This window comes from Schistocerca cancellata, chromosome 1 (assembly GCF_023864275.1).
Source record: "Schistocerca cancellata isolate TAMUIC-IGC-003103 chromosome 1, iqSchCanc2.1, whole genome shotgun sequence".
NCBI lineage: Eukaryota > Metazoa > Arthropoda > Insecta > Orthoptera > Acrididae > Schistocerca > Schistocerca cancellata.
In genome coordinates this window covers 908,718,343-908,736,411 of record NC_064626.1, presented here as the reverse complement: position 1 = coordinate 908,736,411, position 18,069 = coordinate 908,718,343, and the positions used below count along the sequence as shown (strand labels likewise).

Genomic DNA, 18,069 nt, shown 5'->3' with positions numbered 1-18,069 from the left:
CTTGATACCAGAAGTCATTTGACTACATCTACATCTACATCTACATCCATACTCCGCAAGCCACCTGACGGTGTGTGGCGGAGGGTACCTTCAGTACCTCTATCGGTTCTCCCTTCTATTCCAGTCTCGTATTGTTCGTGGAAAGAAGGATTGTCGGTATGCCTCTGTGTATGTGACTACGGTATGCCGCAAGATTTTTACCTATGAGCCTTACAAATTTTGAATGTCCTTACATCGCTGCTACAGAAGATACTGTTCAAAAGCACCGTGTAGTTTGTACACGCGTTTCAAAGGTATTTTAGTAATTTGCATGCGATAAATGAAATGAACTTGACTTAAAGCTCTCGAGAGATAAAGTCAAGGGAATTTAGCTTGTTTGCAACAAGTGTCGCAGCTCTGATGTCTTTTTCGGTTTGAGGTTCTATACTGCATTTGGGTTTTCCGTGATTCGTCTTAAATCGCTTCAAGCAAATGCCCGGATGGCTCCTTCGTAAAAGTCACGGCATATTTCCTTCCCCATTCTTTCGGACTGTCAGCTTGTGCTCCGTCTCTAATGACCTCGCTGTCAACAGGACGTTCTTTTAGCTCGTTTGATCGTTTGCTGCGTCTCTGTTTTGATAAATTATGCATCAGTAGCATTATCAAATAGTTTCCTGATACACCAGAGTGTAAAGATACCGAAAAACATCGAATTTGGAGCTATTAAATGCAGCAATATAGCGATATATCTACCTTTGAAATTCTTCCGATTTTATTTTCTGGTACCATGTGTTTAACCTTTGTTCATTCTTGTTGAGTTGTGGTCCTCAGTCTGATGACTCATTTGACATAGCTCTCCCTTCTACTATGCCCTGTGCAAGCCTCATCTCCGAATAACTACTGCAACATACAGTAAGGTGACGGAAGTTGGGGTTGGGGTTGGGTTGTTTGGGGGAGGAGACCAGACAGTGAAGTCATCGGTCTCATCTGATTAGGGAAGGACGGTGAAGGAAGTCGGCCGTGCCCTTTCAAAGGAACCACCCCGGCATTTGCCTGGAGCGATTTATGGAAATCACGGAAAACCTAAATCAGGATGGCCGGACGCGGGATTGAACCGTCGTCCTCCCGAATGCGAGTCCAGTGTGTGACGGAAGTCATGGGATGGCGGTAGCATAGCGTACACGGGGTTCAAAAAGGACAGTGCATTAGCGGAGCTGTCATTTGTACTCAGGTGATTTATGGGAAAAGGTTTACGACGTGATTATGACAGCACGACGTGAATTAAGAGACTTTGAGCGCGGAATGATAGTTGGAGCTAGACGCATGGGGCATCCCATTTCGGAAATCGTTAGGGAATTCAATATTCCGCGATCTACGGAGTCAAGAGTGTGCCGAGAATACCAGATTTCAAGCATTACCTCTCACCACGGTCAACGCAGGCCGGCCGCTGTGGTTGAGCGGTTGTAGGCGCTTCAGTCTCGAATCAGACGACCGCTGCGGTCGCAGGTTCGAATCTTCCCTCGGACATGGAGGTGTGTGATGTCATTAGGTTAGTTTTAGGTTTAAGTAGTTCTAAGTTCTAGGGGACTGATGACCTCAGATGTTAAGTCCCATAGTGCTCAGAGCCATTTGAACCATTTGATCAACGCAGTGGCCAACGGCCTTCACTTAACGACCACGAGCAGCAGGGTTTGCGTAGAGATGCCAGTGCTAACAGACGAGCAACACTGCGTGAAATAACCACAGAAATCAATGTGGGACGACGACTAACGTATCTGTTAGGACAGTGCGGCGAAATCTTACGTTAATAGGCTATGGCAGCAGACAACCAACGCGAGTACCATCGCTAACAGCAAGACATCGCTTGTAGCTTCTCTCCTGGGCTCGTGACCATATCGGTTGGACGCTAGAAGACTGGATAACCGTGGCCTAGTTAGATGAATCCGGATTTCAGTTTGTAAGAGCTGATAGTAGGATTCGAGTGTGGTGCAGAGCCCACGAATCCATGGACTCAAGTTGTCAACAAGGCACTGCGCAAGCTGGTGGCGGCTGCATAATAGCGCGGACTGTGTTTACACAGAATGGATTGAGCCCTTTGTTTCAACTGAACCGTAATTGACTGTAAATGATTATGTTTGGCTACTTGGAGGCAATTTGCAGTCATTCATGGATTTCATGTTCCCAAACACCCAGATCACCCGCCACGAATCAAAAAGTTCAAATGGCTCTAAGCACTATGAGACTTAATATCTTAGGTGATCAGCCCCCTCGACTTAGAACTGCTTAAACCTAACTAATCTAAGGACATCACATACATCCATGCCCGAGGCAGGATTCCAACCTGCGACCGTAGCAGCAGCGCGGTCCCGGACTGAAGCGCCTAGAACCGCTCGGCCAAAACGGCCAGCGACACATTTACGGGACTTAATCGAGAGGTCAGTTTGCGTACAAAATCCTGCACCGGCAACACTTTCGCAATTATGAATTGCTATAGATGCACCATTGCTTAATATTTCTGCAGGGGACTTCCATCGATTTGTTGAGTCCAGGCTACGTCGCCGAGCAAAAGGAGGTCCGATGCAATGTTAGAAGGTATTCCATGAATTTTGTTCGTCTCATTTATAGCCATTTGACCGTGTTTGCGGTAATCAACCTTTGTCTCTCTCTACAATTTTTATGCCCCACACTTCCCTCCATTACCAAATTATCGAGTCCTTGATGCTTCAGGATCTTATCCTATCTACCAGTTCCCTCTTTTAGTCAAGATTTGCAAGAGATTTGTTTTTTCCCCTATTTTATTCAGTACCTCCTCAATACTTATTCGATGTACCCAGCTAATTTTCAACAGTCTTCTGTAGCACCACATTTCAAAGGTTTCCGTTCTCTTCTCGACCGAACTGCTTATGGTCCACGTTTCACTGCAGCACAAGACCACAATCCATTGAAAAAACCTTAAGCTGTGAATTCCTAACACTTCAGTTTATAGTACATATTAAAAATTTCTCTTTTTTCGGAAACGTATCTCTTGCTGGTGGGTTGCTTCATAAGTTCATAGCGTTTTTCCATAAGGTTAATAAACACAATAGATACACGTAACAGAAGTGTTAGTCATCGATAATATATTATCTCTCGCTATTTCCAACAGTTTGCCAACGCTGGGGTAACTTTTCGATTCCGCGACTTTTGAAATCACTTGGTTTTGAGACGAAGAACTCGTCGATCCATGTTCGTATTTTCATCCGGAAAGGAAGTTCCTTGAAGGTTGTTCGACAGAGAACGGAAAGAGTGAAAACCTGAGGGCGCACGATCAAGTGAATATGATGGGTGGGGATTGACTTCCCAACGCAACACCTATATTGAGATTTTTGTCAGTCTAGCAGAATGCGGGAGGCGTTAACTTGGAGTAGCGTCACTTCACGCATCCTTTCTGCAACACGTCTCAGTTGACAATAAATGTCAGCAATGAGGGTTACACCTCGAGCAAGCAATTCGTAGCACGCTATTATACAAATTGTGGAACAGCAATGGCAGGGCGTACTTCGAATTGCTTCCCCAAGGTGTAACCATCACAGCTGACATTTATTGTTAACAACTGAGACGTGTTGCAGACGCAGTTCAAGAACAACGGCCAGAAAGGCTGCGTGAAGTGACGCTGGTCCAAGATAACGCCGCCCGCATTCTGCTAGATTGACAAAAACACTATACAGGTGGGGTTGGGAAGTCACTCCGCACCCACCTTATTCACTTGATCTTGCGCCGCCAGATTTTCACTCTTTCCGCTCTCTCATCACGGTGTAGATCTAGGAATATTGAATTCCCTAACTATTTCCGAAATGGGATGCCCCATGTGTCATGCTCCAACTACCATTCCGCGTTCATAGTCTCTCTACCGAACAACCTTCAAGGAACTTCCTTTCCGGATGAAAATACGCTCCGAACATGGCTGTTTCACCAGATGCATAACATTATCTTTTGTGGAGACGTGCAGGTCTTTATACAGAGAACTGCTGTTTTGTTTAGTCTCAGCCACTCCTTTCCTTTCCTTACATTAGCATGAAGCCACCGTTTCTCGTCACAATGTTGATTTTTGTTATTTTGGCTTTGAGCACGCGACACCCATACACCCGATTTTTGAACCATCCCCACTGCATGAAAATGACGCATTACGTTGGAAAGATCACATTTCATCACATTTACTAGTTCTGAAGTACACTAACATGGGTCATTGCGGATTAATGCGTTTAAACGATCTTCGTCAAAAACCGAAGGTCTTCCTGAACGTGGAGAGTCACTTATGTGAAAACGATCTTCCTTAAAACGGGAAAAACATTTTCATCCCATTCTCTGTCCAATGACATTACCCCCCTACACTGCGGATATGTGTCTGGCTGTCTCCATTGCTGTCATCCCTCTACTGAGCTCAAACAAAAGAATATGTCGAAAATATTCATTTTCTAGCGTCGACAGTTCCACGCAGTATCTCCAAATGACAAATTAATAATACGTAAACTGAAATAGCAACAGTGAACTAAGAATAAAAAATGGCAATCGATAAATTTACCCATATCGTCAGGAATGTCAACATGGAAAACACAGACGATATGAACTTGTACACCAATCTAATACAACCAGGCTGCATTTTATATTCTCCCTACTTCAGCCGTCGTCAATATTATTCGTATACATTACTACTCATTCTCCTTACCGTATGCATTAGAACTATGGTTCGTATTTGAACTACTTTAACAAAGCGCATAGCCGGCCGGCGTGGCCGAGCGGTTCTAGGCGCTACAGTCTGGAGCCGCGTGACCGCTACGGTCGCAGGTTCGAATACTGCTTCGGGCATAGATTTGTGTGATGTCCTTAGTTAGGTTTAAGTAGTTCTAAGTTCTAGGGGACTGATGACCTCAGAAGTTAAGTCCCACAGAGCTCAGAGCCATTTGAACCATTTGAACAAAGCGCATACGTAGTGTGCAGGTGAAATTTGTTCAAATTTTGTATTTATTCAACGAATTGACTGGTAGCACGCTCTCACACCAGCGAATTTGTGTAGCACATGTCGAGTAAATTTGTGGCCATACGATCACAGAAATCAGAAATCAGCTCTATGATATTAACTCTTTACTACAAAGTATGTCGATATTTTTCACCGCTTAAGGAGTCTATTACTGGTACGAAAAACGTAATTAACATTTTTAGTACTTGTAAAGCAACTTTTTCTCGTTTGACACACCTCTGGCTGCAAAAATTATTCAACAATGCTGTTATTAATAAATAAATGATTAAAAACAGGGCTAGCACATATTTATTATGGTCTTTTATTTATCATGGTCTTAACGAAAATGTAAACAACTGTTGCCGGCCGGGGTGGCCGAGCGGTTCTAGGCGCTACAGTCTGGAACCGAGCGACCGCTACTGTCGCTGGTTCGAAGCCTGCCTCGGACATGGATGTGTGTGATGTGCTTAGGTTAGTTAGGTTTAAGTAGTTCTAAGTTCTAGGGGACTGATGACCTTAGAAGTTAAGTCCCATAGTGCTCAGAGCCATTTGATTTGAAACAACTGTTTTATACCAAAATCTTGTGCTATTGGCAACCTACGAAGTAGTTATCAGTGCAGTGACAGGAAGTTAGGGTTTAATACCCCTTCGATGAAAAGCTCACGATAGACAGAATGCGAGAATGGACCAATAAATGAACCATCGTTCGTTCAAAGGAAGACTCTCGGGCTAAACCAAACGTTGTTCTGAGAAACCACGGAGGAATTTAATGAAGATAACGACATTAATGTAGGAATGTAGGAATGGAGAGACAGTATCCCTACATAAGGTAGCGCAAGTCGTTGTTACGCGACACCTATAGTTCTAAGTTCTAGGCGACAGATGACCTCAGAAGTTAAGTCGCATAGTGCTCAGAGCCATTTGAACCATTTTTTGACACCTATAGTGGAGGATCATACATTTGCGCCACAAAAAACTTGGTTCAAAACCAGACATGAAAATACCACAGTTAGTAATGACGAGCACTTCAAAATTTAGTGGAATGGAATAGCAGAGATCGATATTTCCAAGTATTTCACCGTTTTCTGTTTGTACCAATGACGTAACAGTATGGTAGTGTAGTCATTTTTTTAATAAGTTAAACGGAATTCTGGACAGTCATAACTTACAAAAATACTGTAATGCTATTAAAAGACACATATTTAAATATAAATGTCATTGATGAAATGAGAAAAGCTTCATAGTATCTTTCACAGTTTTGTCATGTCGTAGTTGCTTGGCTTCGAAGTAAGTTTACGAGAACTTTAGCATAAAAAAAAGAGCCAGAAAGCAGCGTACGGTATTTATGAATAATAGCTAAGAATAATGGCATCTAACTCGCGTAATTATTTTCTTTTGTTCATATTTCATGTACGAGAGCATGTTGGAAAGTAACGCCTTCAAATTTTTTATGTGAAATCTCCTAAGTCTTTAAATTTTAAGTAATTAACATTCTGCACCTTTATTCTTCATGTCAGCCTTCTGCTGCTGGAGGATTCCAAATTGTAGTGTTTAACATGGCGGTGTGTAACGTAATTATGTCGGTGCATGAGAAACAGTGTGCTGCACTCGAGTTTCGAATTCGAAGAATTCGTCTACACATAGAGCACTCTCTCCTTCAGCATAACATCAGACCAGACACGAACGCTGCGACATCTGCAACAATCCGACGCCTTGGGTTCACTGTCATCGATCACCCTCGATATAATCCCGACTTGGCCCCATCCGACTTCATCTGCTTCCAAAACTTAAAGAACGCCTTGAGGTCTTCACTTTGATAGTGATGAAGCGTTGACGTTGTGGCTTCGTCAACAAAGTCAAACAGTGTACACGCAGTGGTCGTCAAACTTCTTTGCTCGAGAGCCAATACTGCTCTGTGGGGCGACATCTCGGGCGGTATATCTACCGAACTTATTATTAATTGGTAAAGTACATAAATAAATATATTATGAGCCCTCAAACGATTAGCTACGGCAAGGGCACAATAAGACGACTGATTGTTACAGGTCGGCACCAATCGGGACACTTCTTATCGACTGTGATCTCTTTCAGATTGCTGGCAACCTCAGCGATCTGACAGTTGTGACACTACAGTTATGTGGTTAAGAGTTGTTTGTTTTACTATATGTGCAAAGCACTTTGATTCGTAATAGCATTTATACTGCAATCAAATGCACTATTGAATAAACTACAGAGGAAGCCAGAGATTGGAATATATACAACAAATAATCATCTGAGATGAAATGGTTGGTACAGGAGAGGAATTAGTGATGGATCGCATCAAACTATTCGCAAGACTGATGACTCAAGAAAAAAACTGAATATGAGACACCATCACAACAGTTTTTTAAATGGTTTAAGCGCCAGTCTCCTTCAAATCACTGCGTTGCATTACAACAGCCGTAATTAATTTAAAGTTCCTTACCACAAATAAGTACCGCATTGGAAAATCTGTGCAATGCGCATTCCCGCCTCCATGCAGTAAGTAGCGAAGTTGACTTAGCTCGCGGTCGAATTTAGCGACGTCCGTTAAAATTAAGCACATCTTAAAATGTTACTGTCTCCGTAGGTATTTTTGTTTGTTACTGAGGAGGAAAACTATAATCTTTAGAAGCTCATAACGTAAGTTTAAGGTATTGGATTCGGCTGTTAGGTGCTGTTATTATAAAATAACCGCACAATTACTTTATTCTGGCCGTAGTTTGACGGTGACTGACGGTATCAACTAACTGGTCTCTAGTTGGAAGAAATGTGCTCGTCGCCAGGCTGACTACGTTGAGAAATAAATATGCAGACATGAAGAGTAAAGAAGAATAATTTTAATAACATTTGTTTGTCTAAAAAGCTTTGGGAGTTTTCACATAAAATTTCGGAGGTACTACTTTTCAGCAAGACCTCGTAATATATTATGGTTGTTGGCGTCACCACACCGAAACGCAAAACTTCCTAAATAAACTTCAGTGTCAGTAAAAAGTAGGTGCAATGCTGCAGTAATCTGTCTAGTTCGCCGCGCGGGATTAGTCGAGTGGTCTAAGGCGCTGCACTCATGGACTGTGCCGCTAATCCCGGCAGGGGTTCGAGTCCTCCCTCGCGCATGGGTGTGTGTGTTTGTCCTTAGGATAATTTAGGTTAAGTAGTGTGTAAGCTTAGGTACTGATTACCTAAGATTTCACACACATATGAACATTTTTTTCTGTCTAGTTCTCAAACATCCATATGAAACAATTCCCTTCAGAATATCCAATCGAGAACTGGCCGGAGGCGGACTGCTGTACGTCCTGCAGGAAATTCTACGTCGCAGGGAAGGAATCTTTAGCCACGAACCACGACTGCACGCTGGATGTACAGGCTCGTTATGTGAATTATTTGAGGACAGGATCTGCTCTATTGCCGGTAAAATAGGAAGCAGTGTGTGGCGAAATCAGCCACTTGCCTCGCTGGATATACTGTCGAAGACATTCACCACATTTTGGCACTGAGTGAAGGCGATAATGTTCTCCATATTACACAAGGTGAACGAGACAGATTATGAACTGTACCTAACGCTTCTAGACTGTCCCGCTAAATCAGCCGATCTTAATTCCAAAGAAAATGTCTGGGACTTTTAGGAACATTGGGCGGATCATAGCAATGAACACCTCTGTAATTTAGTATCTCTACAAGTTCTACTCCCCAATACCGGTTTCATGAAGAACGTAGTGGACTCTCTTCCTCGCCGAATTGGTGACATTATCAAGGGTAAAGGGGGTGTTCACAATTTTTGTGACATGCCCCCTGGGGTACACAAATTTCTGTGGCTCTGAGCACTATGGGACTCAACATCTTAGGTCATTAGTCCCCTAGAACTTAGAACTACTTAAACCTAAATAACCTAAGGACATCACACACACCCATGCCCGAGGCAGGATTCGAACCTGCGACCGTAGCAGTCCCGCGGTTCCCGACTGCAGCGCCAGAACCGCTAGACCACCGCGGCCGGCACACAAATTTTTGTCCATTGCGCTTGTGTACGCTCACTAACAAGGGGAGGTCACGACGCGGGGTCCGCAGATTTACTTCCGACTTTCTACACCTTTAGTAGGTCATTAAAACAACATAATGTGCAAGTAGTAAGGTGCACTACCCGGTCAATTCCGAGAAAATCGCGAGAGAAGTCTTATGAGTCTATTATGTAGCGGATGTATCTGTGCGTAAGTGGCAAACGTTAGAGTTCATGGTGGTCAAGGGGTCCGGCACGGTAACTCAACGTGTTGTGATCGGTCAGAGTGTTAGCTACCCTCTGTAATAAAAAAGTGAATGAATGGATCAACGATAAACTTGAAGAAGCGTCATGGGACGTCTGCCCGCAACAAATACAACGACCAATATCGAACAAAATGAGATAAAAAAAAGTGGTTAGCGTTCGACTGTTGTAACACGGACGAGCACGAAGCAACGGTTCGACTACCGATCGCAATTAACTTTTAATCTATATTTATTTCAACACTGATCGTATTATCTAATTTATATGACATTTGAGAGATAATATAATTAAAGAAACTACGTGTATTTACATGTTGTTTTAGTGAATTTCATGGTATTTGACTGCTTACTAATTTTAATTAAATTTAATTATTAGAACAAACATATTTATAATTGTCTACAAGTAAAAGAAAAAAAACACACAGAGTTTTCGTGCAAATGCATGCCTGTCGTGATTCGAGAAAAATCCCTTATACATGCCGTCTGGTAAGGTACCCGGAACTACTTTGCACCTCGACGCTTCGAGAAGCAGACACAGAGGCAGGCCTCATTTGGCGGTTACCGCGTGCAACGGTAAGACGTTGATAATGTAGGAAGAACGAATATGTAAGTGCAAATTGTTTGAATATCACAAAATTTACATTTGTGCTTCTTGTACTACAAAAATGGAGGTTTGAGCGGGAGTCGAACTGTCGCCTCATACACGTGTGTCTTACGAAGTTCTAAAGTTACGCCCAGATCCATCAATTATTAAACAGACTCGTAAAGCTTCTCTTATGATTTTCTCGGAATTGCTAGAGTAGTGCACCTTATTACTTGCACATTATGTCGTTTTAATGGCCCACTAAAGGTGTACAAAGTGTACAGTAAGTCTGTGATTCCAACGACCTGGTCTCCCCTTGTAAGATGCAAATTACGTAGTTTCATTTCAAGGAAGAAAGTAGAGGTATTTTTGCCCGCTTCTTAGGCTCATTTGATATCAAGCTGTTTTCAATATGCACGGCTAGGCAACTAAACTAGGACCAAATTCATTAACATCATTAACCTGCGTGGAAATTAACTTACTCTCTTGTTCTATTAAACTCTGTAATGGTTTTCAGTAACAGCTTTATGTCAGGAAGGGGCCCAGAGCTAACTCTGATGCAGCTGTGTTGCAAGAGATGACCCAGATTAGGTCTAGTGATTGTAAAAACTGATAACTCCCAGATAAGGAAGCTGCAGTCTGTCAGTTGCATGCTGCCGAATCCTGTACTTGAATTACTACCAACATATTTATATTTAAAAAAAGTTGCCAGCTCGAGATCATCAAACTACAGAGCAGCACTGGTACTTAAAGTCCAGGTACCTGGTTCAGTTCTAGAGATAGAAGATTTTTTTCTGACATGTAAGCGACGTCAATCTAGTAATTACGTTGGCAGCTTGAACTAACAACTGTAAACAACAGACGTGTAAAACTTCTGGGAAGTTTAAAACTGTGTGTCGGACCGGGACTTGCACCTCGGACCTTCGCCTTTCGTGAGCAAGTGCTCTGTCAACGGAGATACTCGAGAACGACACACGACCGCAACTCACAGCTTCACTTCAGCTAGTACCTCATCTTCTACCTTCCAAACTTCACAAGTTGTTCTCCTTAGCTTGCAGGACTAGGACTCCTGGGTGAAAGAATGTTGAGGAGACAGAACTTGGCCACAGCGCTTGACGTGAGTCGTGTTCGGTTAGCTCTGTTGGTAGAGCACTTGCAGCTTCACTTCAGCTAGTACCTCATCTTCTACCTTCCAAACTTCACAAGTTGTTCTCCTTAGCTTGCAGGACTAGGACTCCTGGGTGAAAGAATGTTGAGGAGACAGAACTTAGCCACAGCGCTTGACGTGAGTCGTGTTCGGTTAGCTCTGTTGGTAGAGCACTTGCACGAGGAAGGTAAAGGTCCCGGCTTCGAGTCCCGGTCCAGCAAACACTTTTAATCTGCCAAACAATTCAAATCAGCCCTCACTCCATTGCAGAGTGAAAATTCATTCTGGAAACAGATGTGCATTCGACCATTCACTTGTAAGCACGCAGTGTCTTGTATTGGACGTGTGACCGTGCTATGTCAAAGTCCGTATACCTCAAATCGCAATGGGGCAACGTCTCTAAATCAAGCGTCAAGACATTCTCGAGAACGTTTTGAAGAAGAGAAAAATGTGTAAGAACCCTGTTCACCGCACCTTGATTCCTGAACAACCTCTACGACACGTGGAATGGGCTGCCATTCCTCCAGAGGCAATCACATACCTAATTTACAGCGTTCCCAGCAAAGTTGAAGCCGTCATGAAGGCGAACGGTGGGCACAACCCATATTAATGTCCGCCAGTAGGTGTCTAATAATCAATTCCACATTACGTAGAGGTCTCCCATTATCTTGAGCTGATGGTGTATTTTGTGCTTTTCAATGCTGTCACGTACCAAGTAGTCCAGCACATGTAGCTTTGCTTTAAAAAGCCAGTAATGACTGTAACGAACACGAAAGTACATTAACAATAAGATCAGTTCTCTGAAGAACGAATAAGACACTAGCTCACACCAGTGACAAGAAATCGCATGAATTATTGAGTCATAAATATATGTGGCATTGAAGATGAATTTGAGGTAGCTGGACAGAAGCAAAGACAACAATTTAGGAAGTTAACAGATAAGAACAATTTTATAACAGAATTTCAGTAAGTGAAATTTCCCTGCAAGTAACTTACGTAAATAATATGACCAAAAAAAAATGGTTCAAATGGCTATGAGCACTATGGGACTTAACATCTGAGGTCATCAGTCCCCTAGAACTTAGAACTGCTTAAACCTAACTAACCTAAGGACATCACACACAACCATGGCCGAGGCAGGATTCGAACCTGCGACCGTAGTGGTCGCGTCGTTCTAGACGGAAGCGCCTAGAACCGCTCGGCCACACCGGCCAGCATGACAAAAAATACTAATTATCTAATTTTATAACTTTTTGTATACGTTCTTGTAATTTACATTGTGTAGTGGAACTTCAACATGTGACCTCTTTTGCAGACAGTGTTGACGTACGTGATACGCTGTTCGGAGCAATTAAGTCGCATGACTCTAGACGTCCTAAAATCAGTGTTTGAACTTGCATTTCGAATTATTTGCGCAATGAAAAATTTAGTTACTTATATTTTGTTCACTAGTCCTCAACTTCATCTTGTCACTCACATAAATGTTCATATTATGTATCTAGCCTTCTTCAGATACCATTATTACAACAGCCATTTTCCATCTTCTAATACTAAAAAATACAATTCTATCTTTCTATGTTTATTTGTATGTTGTACTGACCATCTCCATGTTTGCCACCATTTTTCCCCCCTGAAACAAAATTATCGTTTCGAACATAGTCTCTACGCTCACAAGTTGTAAGGGGCAGTCAAATGAAAATGAGACAGATGGAAAAATATAAGTAACCTGTTTATTATTTCAAAAGTAATCACTATAACTGTTAATGCATTTATCCTACTCTGAGATAAGACGGTCTTTGCCTTCATGGAAAAATGTTTACGGTTAATTACGGAACCATGGTGTACCCATGCGTGCTTCCTCGTCCAAAACTAGTCGATAGCCACGAATGTCTTTCTTCAGGACTCCAAAACATGGAAATATGGAGACTGGGACTGTGTGTAGGATGTGTAAGGGCTTCCCAGCGAAACCTCTGCAGCGTAGTCAAAACAACCTTGACAACATGTCGGCTGGCTCATCTGAAGGTCTCTTATACATCAGTGAACACCGATTTTCTTAGTTCTTCTTTCTGTCTTTGAGTGGGAAGGTAGAGATGCTTTCTGAAATGAAACAATCCATATTTTGAAAAGTTCTTTATGCTCTTGAGGATATAATGACGATATTTCTGTGGTCTTCACTCTGAAGAATGGTTTGACACAGCTCTCCATGCAACTCTATACTGTGTAAGCCTCTTCATCTCTGAATAGCTGCTCCGACCTATATCCACTTGAAACTGCTTACTGTATTTATGCATTGGTCTCTTTCTAGCATTTCTGTCTCCTCTATCTCAGGATGTGCCCTATCACATTATCGCTTCTTTTAGTCGAGCTGTGCAGTACATTTCTGTTTTCCTCAGTTCGATTTACCGCCTCCTCGTTGGTTATTGAATCTGCCGTGGTTATTTTCAGGATTTTTCGTCACATCAACATTTCAAAAGCTTCTTTTCTTGTCTGAACTGTCTATACTCCACGTTTCACTTCCGTGTAAGGCTACTTTTCAGACAAATATCTTCAGGAAAGATTCCCTAACACTTAAATTTGCGTTAGATGTTAACATTCTTTCTTTTTCGGAAATTCTTTTCTTGCTCTTACTAGTCTGTATTTTATATCCTTTTTAGCTCTACCATGTTCAGTTATTTTACTGGCCATGTAAGAAATCTCATTTACTGCTTCTAGCGTCTCATTCCTTAATCTAACTCCTTCAGCATCGCATGATTTAATGTAACTACATTCCATAGAATTTATTTTACACTGGGATAGCGACATGCACATATCTAGACGGCGGTATAAAAGGGTAGTGCATTGGCGGAGCTGGCATTTTTACTCACGTGATTCACGTGAAAAGATTTCCAATGTGATTATGGCCGCAAGACGGGAATCAACAGACTTTGAGAACAGAATCGTAGTTGGAGTTAGAGGCATGGGACTTTCCATTTCGGAAATCGTTAGGGAATTCAGTATTCCGAGATCTACAGTGTCAAGAGTGTGCCGAAAATACCAAATTTCAGGCATTACTTCTCACTACGGGCAACACAGTGGTCGACGGCCTACACTTAACGACCGAGAGCAACGACGTTTGTGTAGAGTTGTCAGTGCTTACAGACAAGCAACATAGCGTGAAAAATCACAGAAATCAATGTGGGACGTACGACGAAGTTATGACAGTACGGTGAAATTTGGCGTCAATGGGCTGTGGTAGCAGTCGACCTGCACAAGTGGCTTTGCAGCGCTTCTCCTGAGCTCGTGGCCGTATCGACTGGACCATAGGTGACCGGAAAGCTGTAGCCTGGTCAGATGAGAGCGCATTGCAGTTGGTAAGAGCTGATCCCACGAACCCATGGACCCAAGTAGTCAATAAGGCACTGTGCAAGCTGCTCCATCAAAGTGTGGGCTGTCTTTCCACGGAATGGACTGGGTCCTTTGTTCCAACTGTACCGATCGTTGACTGGGCTTGGTTGTGTTCGGGTGCCGGCCGGAGTAGCCGAGCGGTGCTAGGCGCTACAGTCTGGAACCGCGCGACCGCTACGGTCGCAGGTTCGAATCCTGCCTCGGGCACAGATGTGTGTGATGTCCTTAGGTTAGTTGGGTTTAAGTAGTTTTAAGTTCTAGGGGACTGATGACCTCAGATGTTAAGTCCCATAGTGCTCAGAACCATCTGCACCATTTTATGTGTTCGGGTATTTGGAGACCATTTGCAAGCATTCATGGATTTCACGTTCCCAAACAATGTTGGAATTTTTTTGGATGTAATGCACCATGCCACCGGGCCACAGTTGTTCGCGATTATTTTCAACAGTCTGGACTTACCCAGCGGCTGATTTAGCCACCCATATCGCCAGATATGAATACCATAGAACATTTATAGGATATAATCGAGAGTTCAGTTCGTGTACAAATCCTTCACTGGCAACACTTCCAGGATAATGGGCGGCTACCGAGGCAGCATGGCTCAATATTCCTCAGGGAACTTCCGACTTGTTAAGTCGATGCCACGCCGAGGTGCTGATGACACCGAGCAAAGGGAAGTCCAACAAGATATTAAGAGGTATCCCTTGACTTTTATCGCCTCAGAGTACTTTTGTTGATGTTCGTCTTATAAACTCTTTTCAAGACGCTATTCATTATATTCAACTGTATTTTGAGTCCTTTGCTGTTTCTAAGATAATTAGAATGTCATCAGCAAACTTGATTTTTTTTTTAATTTCTTCTCCTTGAACTTCAGCTCTCTTACCAAATTTCTCCAAGGTTTCCTTCACTGCTTGGTCAATACACAGAGTGAATAACATCGAGGATGGGCTACAAATCGCCTGTGACTTAATACACGCGTGCATTGGTGCGTGCCTGGGATTGAACTATCGGTTCTCTGTGGCACTGAAGCAGCCTGGCACAGGAAGTGGGCGTGGCGGAGCGCGTGGTGTGGCTGGAAGCGGGGGGGGGGGGGGGGGGGGCGGAACGGAAAGGGGTGAGGGGTGTTGCAATCTCGCGAGTAGCGCGACCTCTGACATTCCAGGTCCTCTGGCGCTGGCGCTAATTATGGCACTACGCTCTGTATTCCGATGGAAATTTCCCTGTTCTCTTTCATGTAACCTCACTGCTAAGACGTCAACGCTTTCGTCTCTTCTAGCAGACGTAATAACGTCGCGAAACAGAAATCTGCTTCATAAGGACTTGATTTAAAACGAACGCGTGTTTTAAACCTGTTGCAAACTAGAATTTATGCGTAACTGCATTTTTATCTTTGACAATGTACATGCATTGCTATGTCTGGTCTGCTCTACGTTTCAAATGTTCGCTTTATGTGCATTCACCGTGCAAATCCACATCCAAACACATTACAAACACTGTATGTATTTTTGTATGTATATATGTTCCATATTTCCTCCTAAACCATTGAACCGACTTCACCCCAACTTGATACATATATCAGTTACTGTCTGAAAAAAATCTCTGTCGAGATAAAAACAACATACCTATCAAAGATTTCGGGGTGGAGCTGAAAAAGAAGTGTACCCAGATTTTATTCTTCCAGTGTTTGAGAAGCTTGACACATAATTTCATACGTTTACGAAACTTCCTCGCTGGAAACCCCCTCAAAATGAGGAAACGGAAAAAAAGTTTATCGCTTTCTACATTTTCGCTGTTCATGCAGTAAAACTGCCGTATCAGGCAAGACGTTTTAATTTATTTCTTCTTTGCTATTAACTATTTTCACGATACTTTTTTCAGACAGTATTCACATATACTACTGAATGTACCTGCAAAATTATATCAATGTAGAACACATAGTTCAATAAAGAAGACGTCATAAACACTGAGGTGCGTGAAAAACTGCCGCATCTTGCTTGACGTTTAAATTTAATACTTCTCTGCTACTGAATCTGTTCGTACATACTTCACAGGGAGAATCCAAATGTGCCGATGAATGTACCTACAAAATTATATCATTATACGACACGTAATTCAGAAGATATGACGTCATACCACTGAGCCGCAAGAAAACTGCAGCGCGGAATTCGCTACAGATACAGGTGAACAATATGTACAAAGACATATGAAGCATACTAAATACGAGTGAAATATGTATGAAATGTGCGTACACGGGCAAAACCACAGATAAGAAACTGATCTTAAATCACTAGATCGATTTCAACGAAACTTGGTGCACATACTACATACCATCTGGAAAGAAATGTGGGGCTAAGAACGAGCCACCTTCTATTGGGGTATGGGTTATAAAGTGGAGAGCGAAAGGGGTAGGACGAGATGGACAGACAGAAAAGGGGAAAAAGGAAACGGACACAGACAAGTTTGAGGAGGAGATGAACAGAGACAAGGGGAGGAGAATTGGACAAAATGGGAAGAGGAGGAGATGGATAGAGAGAGCGGAAGAAGGAAATGGACGGAAAGGGAAGAAAAGGAGATGGACAGAGAAAGGGAGGAGGTAGAGACTGACAGACAAAGGGGGGAGGCGAACATGGAGAGGGTTCGTCGGCATGCATTAATTAAAGCCAGCGGAATTTAATTTCGCGATTCTAAAGTAAACGCGAATGTTATGGCTTACCCAATGCCAGCTCGTTGCCACCGACAGATAAAGTTTTGAGAGGGGGTAACTGTAGCATGACGCAGTTAGGGGTAAAGACATTCCTACAACGCGAACAATTGTGAAGATGCATCTCGGGAGAAATTGCAGATGAAATGAACATATGCACCGCAAGAGCAAAGATGATTTCATCCGTACATCCGTCGACTTTCATGCATGTCCAGAATATTGCAAACACTAAGGAAACGTGGGATAAAATGAGACGTTCTTCCAGAATACCTAAACCACTGAAGAGGTAAGAGTAGGTTTCTTATAGCTCTAAAGAGTTATTTGACTCTGATACATCGACCAGTAGAGTCACGGTATTATCAGGCAATTGACCACTTTAGATTATAAGTTTGAGCCGGCATTCATTCTAGCGGGAATGTTTAAATTACAAACTGTGCCTGACTGAATTATTGTCTTTGATGCGTTACATGATTTGTACGCTCTCCTGTATACATCTTTCCATGGTTCTCATGGCATTGATGTGTGTTCGCTGTTCAATGCATTAATAAATTAATATTTTCTAGACTGAAACCGCTACGAGCCACAAAACCAATTCTTTCTAGAAGCCCACTAGTGTGGAAAAATTATGCAACGATTTGTAGGAAACACAAGAGACGGGTTCAGTCACAGAATATCAATCTTCTTTTATTTGTATTTGTAAAATACCTGAAATTTCCTTATAGCAGACATTGCATATTTTTATCACCTATAAACATAATGTGGAATATAGGTAGATGACTTTTCTTTCATTTTCAAGAATAAAACTGCAAACTGTTAATTAACAAGCATTCATATGCATTAGGAATGCAAGAACTTCGTTCCATTTGTGAATCCGTAAGTGTTGCACGACATAATCTAAACGAAAATTGTGTGGTGTCTGCTTACAGCATATGTTGAAAGTCATGATGTACCAGCCTCACCTAACACTAAAATCGTCATTATTGCTACCACTTTCGATT

General features: G+C 42.5%; 1 protein-coding gene across 1 annotated transcript in view; it reads right to left on the bottom strand.

The window, feature by feature from the left end:
- Window positions 1-18,069, bottom strand: part of LOC126191042 (uncharacterized) — a 235,816-nt gene that overhangs the window by 73,386 nt on the left and 144,361 nt on the right. The window lies entirely within an intron of this gene.